This window comes from Megascapheus bottae, chromosome 1 (genome assembly GCF_031878675.1).
Source record: "Megascapheus bottae isolate mThoBot1 chromosome 1, mThoBot2.hap1, whole genome shotgun sequence".
In the NCBI taxonomy this organism is placed as follows: Eukaryota; Metazoa; Chordata; class Mammalia; order Rodentia; family Geomyidae; genus Megascapheus; species Megascapheus bottae.
Window position 1 is genome coordinate 4,596,738 of NC_143509.1, and position 12,595 is coordinate 4,609,332.

General features: G+C 39.3%; 1 pseudogene; it reads left to right on the top strand.

Moving 5' to 3' along the window:
* The first annotated feature begins 976 nt into the window (after positions 1 to 976).
* Positions 977 to 9,643, top strand: LOC150068076 (olfactory receptor 7E178-like; annotated as a pseudogene).
* Positions 9,644 to 12,595: the final 2,952 nt, after the last annotated feature.

The window sequence follows — 12,595 nt, forward strand, 5'->3', positions numbered from 1 at the left end:
AGACAAAACCAAATAGAAACAAACAAGACATTCAAAACTGTTGAAGAACAATAAGAGAGTGTGTTGGCAACAACTTTGGTTAACACCAAAATTCACTGCAAAAATAAGTCTCTGAAGTTGGGTGTCAGCGGCTCACATCTGCCATCTTAGTTACCCAGGAGGCTGAGATCTGAGAATCAGGGTCAAAGCCAGCCCCAGCTGGAGTCTGTGAGACTCATTCCTAATTAAGTACCCAAAAGCTCGAAATACAGCTGAGGTTCCGGAGATAGAATACCAGAGCACAAAAGTTCAGGAACAGGGCACAGCCACTGAGTTCAGGGCCCTTCACACACACACACACACACACACACACACACACACACACACACACACACACACACACACTTAGAATTCCTCTAAGTACTAGCCTTATGAATAATGGGCTAGGCATTTTGCCTAGTGGTAGAGTGCTTGTCCAGCATGTACAAGATCTGGGTTTGATTCCTCTGTACCACATGTATAGAAAAGCCACAAGTGGGGCTTGGCTCATGTGGTAGAGCACTATTGTTGAGGAAAATGCCCACGGACAGTGCTCAGGTCCTGACTTCAAGCCCCAGGACTGGCAAAGAAAGAAAGAAAGAAAGAAAGAAAGAAAGAAAGAAAGAAAGAAAGAAAGAAAGAAAGAAAGAAAGAAGAGAAAAAAACCATTGGGGGTAGATTTTCTTATGGACACTAAGTGGAAACAAACAATACATCTTTTTTTGCCCCCCCCAACCCCGCCCGGTCAAACAATACATCTTAAATCATATATGCCAGCAAAGTATTTAGTGAACATACCTGAAAAATAAAGTCTAATCAATACCTGGTGTCCAATATATATTTTGTGGGTGGTTAATGATTGCATAATTGGACACAGAGAAGCTGACCCACAGGCTGATTCTTGGGAAAGAGTGGAGGAAAGCTAGAGACTTTCCAGAAATGAACTTTATGGGGAAAGATGTTCTGGGCTCTAGAAAATGAGAGAAAGAAAGGAAATCAGAGCTTGGCAAAGCATAAGCTTAGTAAGGATGAGAAGTTCCTTGAAGTCCTGGGACCTCACCGGCAGATGTGGGCATCTGCCCTTTCCAATCTCATCATCCCAAGGGTTTGCCTGGTACTTACTCAGTTTTCTTGTTACCTCACTCTTGTCATGAATTTATATTTCATCTTTCTTTACCAGGACACCCCCGTTCTGTCTTTGTGTTATCACCAAAGCTTTCCCTTGTCCCCAATTTCTCCTCAGAAGATCGGCTACAGTTTTCATGAAGACTGGAATCAGAGAAGGGAGTCAGAAACGCATGTAAAGTTTCTTGCATCTCCATAGGTGAATTATAATCAGATCTCTTCATTAACTAAATTGTCCTGTTGTCTTTCTGGTAGTCTCCAAACGGTTTTGTTCCCATGAGGTAACATGTAGATTACAGAATGGAAAAGGAATGGTAGGCCCAAATAGCACAGAGGCCTTCTCCTGTGAAATAAGAAATTCTCTCCTCCCCACCCCCATGCCCCCACCCTGATTCCGGTTGTCTTACAAGGACAGCCAATCACAGCACAAAAGCAGAGACTCCAGTAAGCGATTTTATATCTGATATTGGGAGAAACAACATGCCCCCCACCCGTGAAAAAATGTTGGAGAACCTATATTTTTTGTTCTTCTTAGTTTATTTTTCTTTCTGCGATTCTGCTTAGTCTTAGATATATAGTCTAAAGTGAGCCCTAGGCCAGTTTTAGTTGTGTGCATACTTAATTCTGGTTATTTATATATATATATATGTATATATATATACATATATATTTCCACTTCTGGGCCTTGAACTCAGGGCCTGAGCACTTTCCTTGGGCTTTCTCAAGGACAGAGCTCTACCACTTGAGTAACAGTACCACTTCCAGCTTTTTTCTGTGGTAATGAGGAATCTAATCTGGGTCTTAGTGCATGCTAGGCAAGCACTCCACCACTAGGCCAAACTCCTGGCCTCTGGTTATACTTTTTATTGCTCAATTTTCTATTATTATTATTATTATTATTATTATTATTATTATTATTATTACTACTACTACTACTACTAGTCCTGGAGCATGAGCTCAGGGCCTGAGTGCCATCCTTGGGCTTTCTCAAGGCTAGAGCTCTACCACTTGAATCACAGCCCCACTTCCAGCTTTTACTATGTATGTGATATTGAGGAATTGAACCTGGGTCTTTGTGCATGCTAGGCAAACACTCCACCACTAGGCCAAACTCCCGGCACTTATTATTATTTTTTATTGTTGGGGTAATATATAGAGGTGTTACAGTTACATTTGCCAGATAGTAGGTGCATTACTTCTCACACAGTGATATCCCTTCTCATGTTTTTGTCCCCATTTTCCTCCCCAACCCCATCCAATCACTTATTTCCCCTTTCCCTTTCCTATTTCAAATAAACTAATAAACATATATACAATATCTCAGGTAACAAAGTCAGATACAGTAATAATATGACATTAACCAAAGGGCAACGAAAGAGAAGAGAATAACAGTACATTAAGAACAACAATCACATAAGATAAAGCTCTTGTTTCCATATCCTAGAGTTCCTTTCATTTAGCTTCATCCTATATGACATTATGTACCTAGGTTTTGAGCTTTTGTAATTCTCTGCTAGGAGAGTCCTAGGTGTGTGTTGATTATTACAAATGAGGGATACCATTGAGCCTATGTTCCTTTGGGTCTAGCTTACTTCACTTAAAATGATTTTTTCCAAGTCTTTCCATTTTCTTGTGAATGGGGATATGTCATTCCTTCTGATGGCAGCATAGAATTCCATTGTGTAGAAGTACCACATCTTCTTAATCATCTACTGAGAGACATCTGGTTTGGTTCCATGTCTTTGCTGTGGTAAATAGTGCTGCAAAATAGTGGCTTTAATATGTCCTTGTTTCTGGATGAGTGGGTAAATGCCAAGGAGTGGAATTGCTAGGTCACATGGGAGCTCTATGTTTAGTCTTTTAAGGAACCACTGTATTGCTTTCCACAGTGGTTGAATGAGCTTACACTCCCACCAGAAGTATAGTTATTGCTCAATTTTCTATCTACTTTTCTTTATTTTCTTCTATTTTATTACATATTTCTTTTATGGCCAGAGATGTTGAGCATTTTTTCTTGTGTCTATTGGCCATTCTTATTTCCTCTTAGAGCAGTCTCTTTTTTAGTCTTTAGGCTACCTTTTAATGGGATGGTTGTTTCTTTGAGAACTTGTCTTTGAGATATTTAAGTTTTTGAACCATAGGTATATTTTAGCTATGAGCTATATCTGTTGTATGGCTAAGTGAAGATCTTCTCTTGCTTTGTGTGTTTTCTATTTATCTTGCTAGCTGTGTGCTCTGCCATATAGAAGCACTGAAGTTTAATGAAATCTCATTTGTCCAAACTTTCTTTAATTTGTTGTATTTCTGGACCTTTATTAAGCAAGTTTTGATCTGAGCCAAGGATCCCTACTTTATCTCCTATTCCTTCCTGTAGAGTTTTCAGAGTGTTTGCTTTTACCTCGAGGTCTTTGATCCATGTGGAATTTATTCTGCTGTAGGGTGAATATAAGGATCCAATTTTAGTTTTCTACAGATGCTTTAAGCAATTGTGTCAGCACCATTTGTTGAACAGGCTTTCTTCCATCCTATTTCTCTTTTTTTGGTCTTCTTATTGAAGATTCGGTGACCATAGTTCTGTGGGTTGATTTCTGGGTCTTCAGTTCTAGACCATTGGTCTTCAGGCTTGTTCTTGTGCCAGTACCAAGCTGTTTTTCTTTTTTGTCCATGGGGCTTGAAGTCAGGGCCTGGGGGCTGTCCCTGAGCTCTTCGGATCAAGGATAGCACTCTACCTCTTGAGTCTCAGCACCACTTCCGGTTTTCTGGTGCTTCATTGGAGATAAGAGTCTCATGGACTTATGACTTCCATGCCCAGGCTGGCTTTGAATTGCAATCCTCAGATCTCAGCCTCCTGAATAGCTAAATTAGAGCCATGAGCCTCCAGTGACCAGCTTCAAGCTGTTATTTTATTGCTATAGCTCTGTAATAGACTCTGAAGTGTTGTATTGATATTCCTCCAGCGCTGTTCTTTCTGCTAAGGATTGCTTTTGCTATTTGGGGTCTTTTATTATTCCATATGAATTTTTGGATTGCTTATGCTATGTCATTAAAGAATGACATTGGGATATTGATGGACATTGCATTGAATTTGTAGATAGCCCTTGGCAGGATTGCTATTTTCACTATGTTAGTTCTTCCAATCCAGGAGCATTGGGGGGTTTTCCACTTCCTTAATTCAGCTTTAATTTCCTTTTTCAGGTTTTTAAAATTTTCATCTTAGAGGTCCTTTACTTCTTTGGTTAAGTTAATTCATATTTTTTTTTGAGGCTATTGCAAAAGGAGTTGCTTTCCTGATTTCTGCCTTGCTCTTCTCATTGTTGGTATACAGGAAAATCGTTGAATTTTTTTGCCAGTTCTGGCGTATGAACTCAGGCCTTGAGCACTGTCCTTGGGCTTTCCTCAAAGCAAGCACTCTACCACTTGAGCCACAGCACCACTTCTGCCTTTTTCTATGTATGTGGTTTCCAGGAACTGAACCTGGGTCTTTGTGCAAGCACTCTACCAGTAGGCCAGACTCCTGGACCAGCCACTGTCATTTTGAGGGTTAATTTTATACTCTGCTCCTTTACCAAAGTTTTGAATCAGCTCAAGTAACTTGGGAATGGAGTCCATAGGGTTCTTTAAATACAGAATCATGTCAACTGAAAAGAAGTAAAGTTTCACTTCCTCTTTCCCTATTTGGGTCCTCTTTATGTTTGCTTCTTGCCTTATTGCTCTGGCTAGAAATCGTAATTACAATATTGAAGAGGAATGACACATTTCACTGACACATTTTTATATAAAATTTGCATTTGACAGAAGTCACTGGTGAGAGTTAAATAATACATAATTTAACAATACGATTAAGTTACATTATGTTTTTAGTAATTGCTTATCTTCACATTTGATAGATGGAGGTTTCAGCTTAACACCTCCCTGTAGATGTACATTGCATGTTAAGACAAGTCAGATCTCCCGTCACTCTCCCTTTCCTTTTACTCCTTCTCCCATCACACACATGAAGAACCACACTTCATTTTTTTTCTCATATGGACCTTCAGTATTACGCCTATATTCTCTCATAGCTCCCTCTTCCCATTCATTTCAGGCTCTTCTACCAGCCTCCCATTCAAGAGTCTGGTTTTCTAGGTATTTCTTTGGTTAAAATGTCTGGGAGCTGTTCTAAGGCCTTACATTATACCACTGCATTCCTGCATCTTCCATTCTGAACCATACTTTTCATCCTCTCATCTATGTATAGAACACACAAGCTTTTCTTATCAGAGGAAGAGCCTCAAATCTATTCTTTTGGACATTCTTTCCACTTTAGTGAGTCCATAGAGATTTGTATGCCTAGAAACAATCTGTTTAATTGTGAGCTCTGGGAATTAAGCATCTAAGATCAAAGGAAAGCTGATTATCAGTCTGTCCTGTGACATCTCCATGAATATCTCCAATGTTATATTATTCTACAGCTGGAATTTCTCCTGTGTCAAAGTATGTAAGATTGATTGTGAGGAGTGGGGCTGAGATTTTATTATACTTCAGGCACGCAGGGATCTTCTGATCTGTACTTCATGACCAGGACCCAACAGAGAAGCAGTTCAACCCAGTAAGTAGAGAGTGCTATCACAGTAAATATGCAAGCATGTTTGTATAACTTTCCTGGTGATCCAGAGGTTTCATTCCTATAGAAAACACAGTTCTATGTCCTGTGTCCTTAACTAGAGAGCAGAACAACTATTTCTACATAACAAGGACAAGCCAGCAGTTGCAATATGCAACTGGAGGAGGATGAGGAATAGCAGTAATGAGAACTTTCTTAAGACTTTTGTTCTGCTGAAGGTTACAGAAATCTGACTTCAAAGCTTTCTACTGTGTTTTGTTTTTCCTGTAGTTGAAAATGTTTCCTAATAGAATATGATTGAACACACTATTCTTTCTTTTTTCTTTTTGTCGGTCATGAGGCTTGAACTCTGGGCCTGGGTGCTGTCCCTGAGCTCTTCAGCTCAAGGGTACTGCCCTTAAGACACACTGTCACTTCTGTTTTTTTTAGTGGCTAACTGGAGCTAAGAGTCTCAGGGACTTTCAAGCCTAGGCTGCCTTTGAACCGTGATGCTCAGATCTCAACCTTCTGAGTAGCTAGGATCACAGGTGGGAGACACTGTGCCAAGCTTGAATACACTACTCTTATAGAAGCTGTGGTAGATGGTAAGGTTAAAAAAAGAAAACTGTGAAGCCATAGTTCTGTTTGTCTATTGACACAGAATATCAAATTTTGGAAAGTGGGATTTGTTGAAGGCTTTGATAGGCACACAGTGGAAACCAGAGCATTTGTCTCACTTCTCTGTGACATCCAAGAAGAGGATGCTGATTTCTTCTTTGGGAGATTCCTAATTGGTCACAAAACAGAAAAGCAGGAGTCATGGCTTGAAATCAGTACAGGAAGTGCAAGGTTTGATTGATGGCAGAACAGGAAGGACTAAATGTCAACCACCATTGCTCATATCAACATACTCCTAAATTCCTGAAATTGGTTCAGGGAAAAGTAGATATAACATCAGGTATTGATTTAGTCACTTGACTTGAAAGTCAAAAGTGGAGCTGGGCATCAGATTGGCTCTCTTTAGAGCCAATCTAAGGCAATGTCGATTATATCTGTCTACAAATAAATGAAGACCTCAATGTTTATGGAAAAACATTGTTTTCATTTCTCAATTAAACAACAGATATTGAACTCTCAAAAAAGGTAGAGCTCTGGCTCAAGTGGAAGAGCACTACTTTGGGAAGGAAGGAAAGATTCAAATTCTAAGGCTCACTGTCTCTGGCTCTGTCTCTCTGTCTCTGTCTCTGTCTCTCCCTGTTTTTGGCCCTCTCTCTCTCTTTTACACACACACACACACATACAAAGAATATCAAGATGGAAATTAGTAAATGAAAGAATGAGGAAGAAATTTCCTGGGAGATATCAGGTGCTTTACCATATTTTCTGGAACTGATTTGTTTATATAAAATTAATGTTTGATAATTCAGTTCTGTATATTTTATGAAGTGTTTTAAGTAGCATATCTCTAGAAATTTCACTATTCATGACTTTAGTGTTTGTTTATGATAAAATAAAGTTTGTAGGAATGTTTCTTTCTTTCTTTTTGTTGGTTAGGAGACTTGAACTCTGGGCCTGGGCACTGTCTCTGAGCTCTTCAGCTTAAGGCTACAGCACTACCCCTGAGCCACAGTTCCACTTCTGGTTTTCTGGTGGTCAATTGGAGATAAGAGTCTCATGGACTTTAGCACCCAGGCTGGCTTTGAACCATGATTCTAAGATCTCAGCCTCCTGAGTAGCTAGGATTACATCTGTGAGCCACCATGTCCAACAAAAATGTTTCTTTATAGATTGTATGAGAATGAATCTCACAAAGAAAGAAGACCACTAGTTGGAATATCTTGTAATAATCTTACAATAATATGCTGTATTTTCTGTGATGAGAAAGCACTTCCTGTAATGTTCTAATGTAGTTGAGTATCTAAAATGCATTTATAAAAGGGGCATATGAGAAAGAAGAAATCCAGGATGACTGGGTAGATGACAACGGAAACTATTATTGATGGACTCAAAAGAGTCCTCAACTAAAACACTTGAATTCAAAATTATTGCTGAATTCTGAGTTCTTCAGTGGTTATTGCTCTCTTTTTACATCAAAGGTGTCCAATAAATATAGGGCTGTGTAATCTAACACACATCTCAGAATTTTATCTCCTGGGACTCTCAGATGACCTTGAGCTACAACCTATGCTCTTTGGACTCTTCCTGTCCATGTACCTGATCACTGTGCTTGGAAATCTGCTCATCATCCTGGCAGTCACCTCTGACCCCCACCTCCACACCCCATGTACTTCTTCCTCTCCATCTTGTCTTGTGTCGACATTGGCTTCACCTCTACTACGGTCCCCAAGATGTTGGTGGACATTCAGAGTCACAGCAGAACCATCTCCTATGTGGGCTGCCTCACCCAGATATCTGTTTTTCTCATTTTTGGCAGTATTGAAGTTTTGCTTCTTACTTTGATGGCCTATGACCGCTTTGTGGCCATCTGTCACCCCCTGAATTACCTACTCATCATTAACCCTCGTCTTTGTGTCTCCTTGGTTCTGATATCATTTGTAGCCAGCATCTTGGAATCTCACCTTCATGTGTTGATGGCATTACAGATCACCACTTTCAGAGAGGTAGAAATCCCGAATTTCTTCTGTGACCCTTCTCAAGTCCTGGATCTTGCCTGTGTTCACAGCTTCACAGATAACATCATTAAATGTTCTATAGGTACATTATTTGGTTTCTTTCCCACCTTAGGGACTCTTTTCTCTTATTATAAAATTACTACCTCACTACCAAGAATTCCAACATCAGGAGGGAAGTACAAAGCTTTCTCCACCTGTGGCTCTCACCTGTCTGTGGTCTGCTTATTCTTTAGGACAGGATTTGGAGTCTACATTGGATCCTCTGTGTCATGTTCTCCCAGGAATATTGCAGTGCCCTCAGCAATGTACACCATGGTCACTCCTCTTCTGAACCCCTTCATCTACAGCTTGAGGAACAGGGACATTAAAAGAGCCCTGAGGAGACTCTACAAGGCAGCAAGCTGGAGCCAGATAGGTTACATTTGGTTATATTGTTGGTTTTCTTGCTGTTCATTTGTGTGTGTGTGTGTGTGTGTGTGTGTGTGTGTGTGTGTGTGTGTGTGTGTGTTGTTCCTGGGACTTGTTCTCAGCACCTAAGCACTGTTCCTGAGCTTTTATGCTCATGGTTGTCCCTCTACCACTTGAACCATTCTTCCACTTTCTAAACTTTGGTGATTAATTGGTGATAAGAGTCTCACAGATTTTCCTATTGATGCTGGATTTCAGCTGGGATCCTCAGATCTCAGCCTCTTGAGTGAGAAAGAATACAGGTGTAAAGCATCACCTGTAGTGTGTTCTTTGAAAAGCGATTCTATCTGTGCATGCAGACCTCTAAATTCAGTCAGACAGTAAAAATGATGTTTTGGTTATAATTGCCGATCACATTCATTCCTTAAGGACATCGTTCAATGATGCATTTATTTGATATGTATAAATGTTCTATTTTAATGTACATTCCTTTATACACATTATGAAATGTATGAAAGGTGTAGAAATTTCAGATAGTCTCCTGAGATGAAGGATAATAAATATAGCATGTTGTAATAGTATACCATACCATAGTAAAATAGTAACTAATATCTAATAAAAATTTAAATGGGTCAAAATGTTAGTTATTTTTCTCTGTGTACTTTACCAGAATAAAAATGGTTCATGAAAAGAGATGGGTGCTTTTTTCTTTATTGCGATTAATTATACACACAATCATTTTTACACGTATAAGGATCATCATTATGATTTCCAAAGCTTGTGTTAACAAAAAAATACAAAGAGATCAAGCTCTACATAGGAAAAAAGTTTAACTCTTGAACATTAATGATAAAGTTGTATCTTCTTGATTAGGTGATAGCAAGATAACTAGAAAGCCAAGAGAATGGGAAAAGATTTTACTAGCTATACATTAGACAAGAATGTCATATCTAAAATATACTTAGAGCTAAAAAATTAATCCACCCCCAAAGAAATTCTTGAAAGGGCCAGGAGCATAGCCTAGTGGTAGAGTGCTTGCCTAGCATGCACCAAGCTTGGGTTCAATTCCTTAGTACCACATACACAGAAAAAGCTAAGAAGTGCTGCGGTGGTTCAAGTGGTGGAATGCTAGCCTTGAGCAAAAGAAAGAAGCTCAGGGACAGTTGTCAGGTCCTGAGTTCTAGTCCCAGGACTGGCCAAAAAATGAAAAGAAGTCCTTCAAAGAACAACAACAAGCACCTGGTTAATAAGTGGGCTAAACATTTAAAGAGAGACTTCTCTGATGAAGAAATAAGAACAGGCAATAGATACACAAATAAATGTACTCCACCTTCGGCCATAAAGCATTTGTCAATAAAAACCACATTGAGATTTTATCTCACTCCAGTTAGAATGGCCATTATCAAGAAAACAAATTATAACAGATATTGTTGGGGATGTGTCCAAAAGGGAAACGTTACTACACTGTGGGAATGTAATCTTGTTCAGCCACTTGAGAAAGCAATATGGAGATTCCTTAAAAGACTAAACATAAAACTTCCTTATGACCCAGCAATCTCATTCCTGGATATTTTACCCAAATGACTATAACCAGGCTGTACTAAAGCCACCAGCACAACCATGTTAAGGTTTACTATAGCCAAGATATAGAATCAATCCAGATGCCCCTCAGTGGATGAATGGATCAAGAAAATATGGTATATGTGTATATACACAATGGAATTCTATGCTTCAATTAGAAAGGATGACATTGCCCCATTTGTAAGGAAATGGAAAGACTAGGGAAAATTATATTAAACAAAGTAAGCCAGACCCAAAGAAGCATAGGCTTCATGGATTCTTTTTCTTTTTTGTTGTGGGTCATGGGGCTTGAACTCAGCCTAGGTGCTGTCCCTGAGCTCTTCAACTCAAGGCCATCATTCTATCCCTGAGCCTGGGCGTTTTCACTGAGCTCTTCAGCTGAAGGCTACCATCCTACACTTGAGCCAAACCCCACTTCCCATTTTCTAGCGGTTAATTGGAGATAAGAGTCTCTGGTCCTTTTGTGCTCAGGCTGGCCTTGAACCTTGATTTTCAGATCTCAGTCTCCTGAATAGCTAGGATTACAGGCATGAGCCACCATGCCTGATGTTTTCCCTCATTTGTAATATCAGAATATGCCTGTAAATTTAGAAGTAAACCCAATGGATAGGAAAAAACAAAAAATTATACTTGCACATGATTAAGTAAATAGGACTCTAAACATCCACACAGTGGGAACAAATGAGGATATTCTTAGGAGAGAATCACAAAGGCTCAATACTTAGGCGCATATAATCATATCATTTCATGTTTATCAAAATGAACTCCAAGAAACAGAAATGAAGTTTGTTTTTTTTTTTGCCAGTCCTGGGTCTGAGACTCAGAGCCTGAGCTTGAGTCCTTGGGCTTTCTCAAGGCTAGCACTCTGACACTTGAGCCTTGGCACAATTTTGGCTTTTTTTCTGTGTATCTGGTAGTGAAGAATTAAACCTGCGCCTTTGTTCATGCTAGGCAAGCATTCTACCACTAGGCCAAACTCTTATCCAAAATGAAGTTTTTTTAATTTTTTACTTTTTGTGGGCTTTTCCCCCCTCCTGTTTTTCCTCTTTTCTCACTGTTTTTGATTTCTATACTTTTATCTTGATTATAAGTTTATCTGCTTTGGGGAGGGAAAGGGGAAGCACAGAGATGATGGGACAAAGAGTGAACTAATTCAGTAGTGATACTTGCTAGACACAATGTTAGAAATGAACTATAAAACTTGTGGTCAGAAGGGACAAAAACAGGAGAAAATGAGGGAAGAGATGACACTGTTCAGAAAGAAATGTACTCAATGCATAACATATATAACTCCCCTGTACATTACCTCTGCAGTAAAAGCAAAGTAAACCAGACCCAGAGGGAAAAATGTATACCCCAGGCAAAAACATTAGACCCTACCTGCTAAAAGCCACAGGACAGACAGATGGCTTTTCATGGCAGATCACTTGCTGAATAAGTACCAGGCTCGGATTCCAATCTCTAGTACTGCAGGAAAAGCAAACACAAACCTCAGATCACAATCTTATTTACCACTCCTGAGAATACATGCAAAGGAATGTAACTTGGCATATAGATGCAGGCACACCCAAGTTTATCAGGGCCCTGTTCACAATAGTTAAGCTGTGAATCTGTTCAGGTGCCTATCAATGGATATAAAAATTGTGGTACATATACACAATGCAGAACTACTGAGCTATAAGAAGGATATCATTATTTTGTGAATAGAACTAAAGACTATCTTGTTCAGTGAAACAAGGACAGATATCAAGGTGCATTGTGTTCACCAATAAGTGTGTAAAAATGAAACAGCCTTGTATATACATGACTCATTGATGCTACTAAGAAAGTTAAGAAAGTCTGGTAGAAAGACACAGATAAAAAGAAGAAAGACAAGTATCAAGATTTGTCTACTATGGCACATGCAGATGCTATATACATGCACATGTGAATAGTATTGAAACAGATTGTAGCTATGAAAATAACACAATTGAAACCATGAAGATTCTAGAAGGAAGGATAAGGGAGGAGGGAAAGAAAGAGTAATGCTGGGTGTGAATTTCATTTAAACTGGTTATATAACTGTATGGAAATATAAAACCTGTGTATAAATACTTTCATAGGATAAAACAAAAATTTAAGAATGATACTGTGATTCAGGCACTGGTGGCTCACACCTGTAACCTAGTTCTTCAGGAGGCTGAGATGTGAGAATTGTGGTTCAAAGCCAGCCAGAGTGGGAATGTCTGTGAGACTCTTGTCCCCAGTT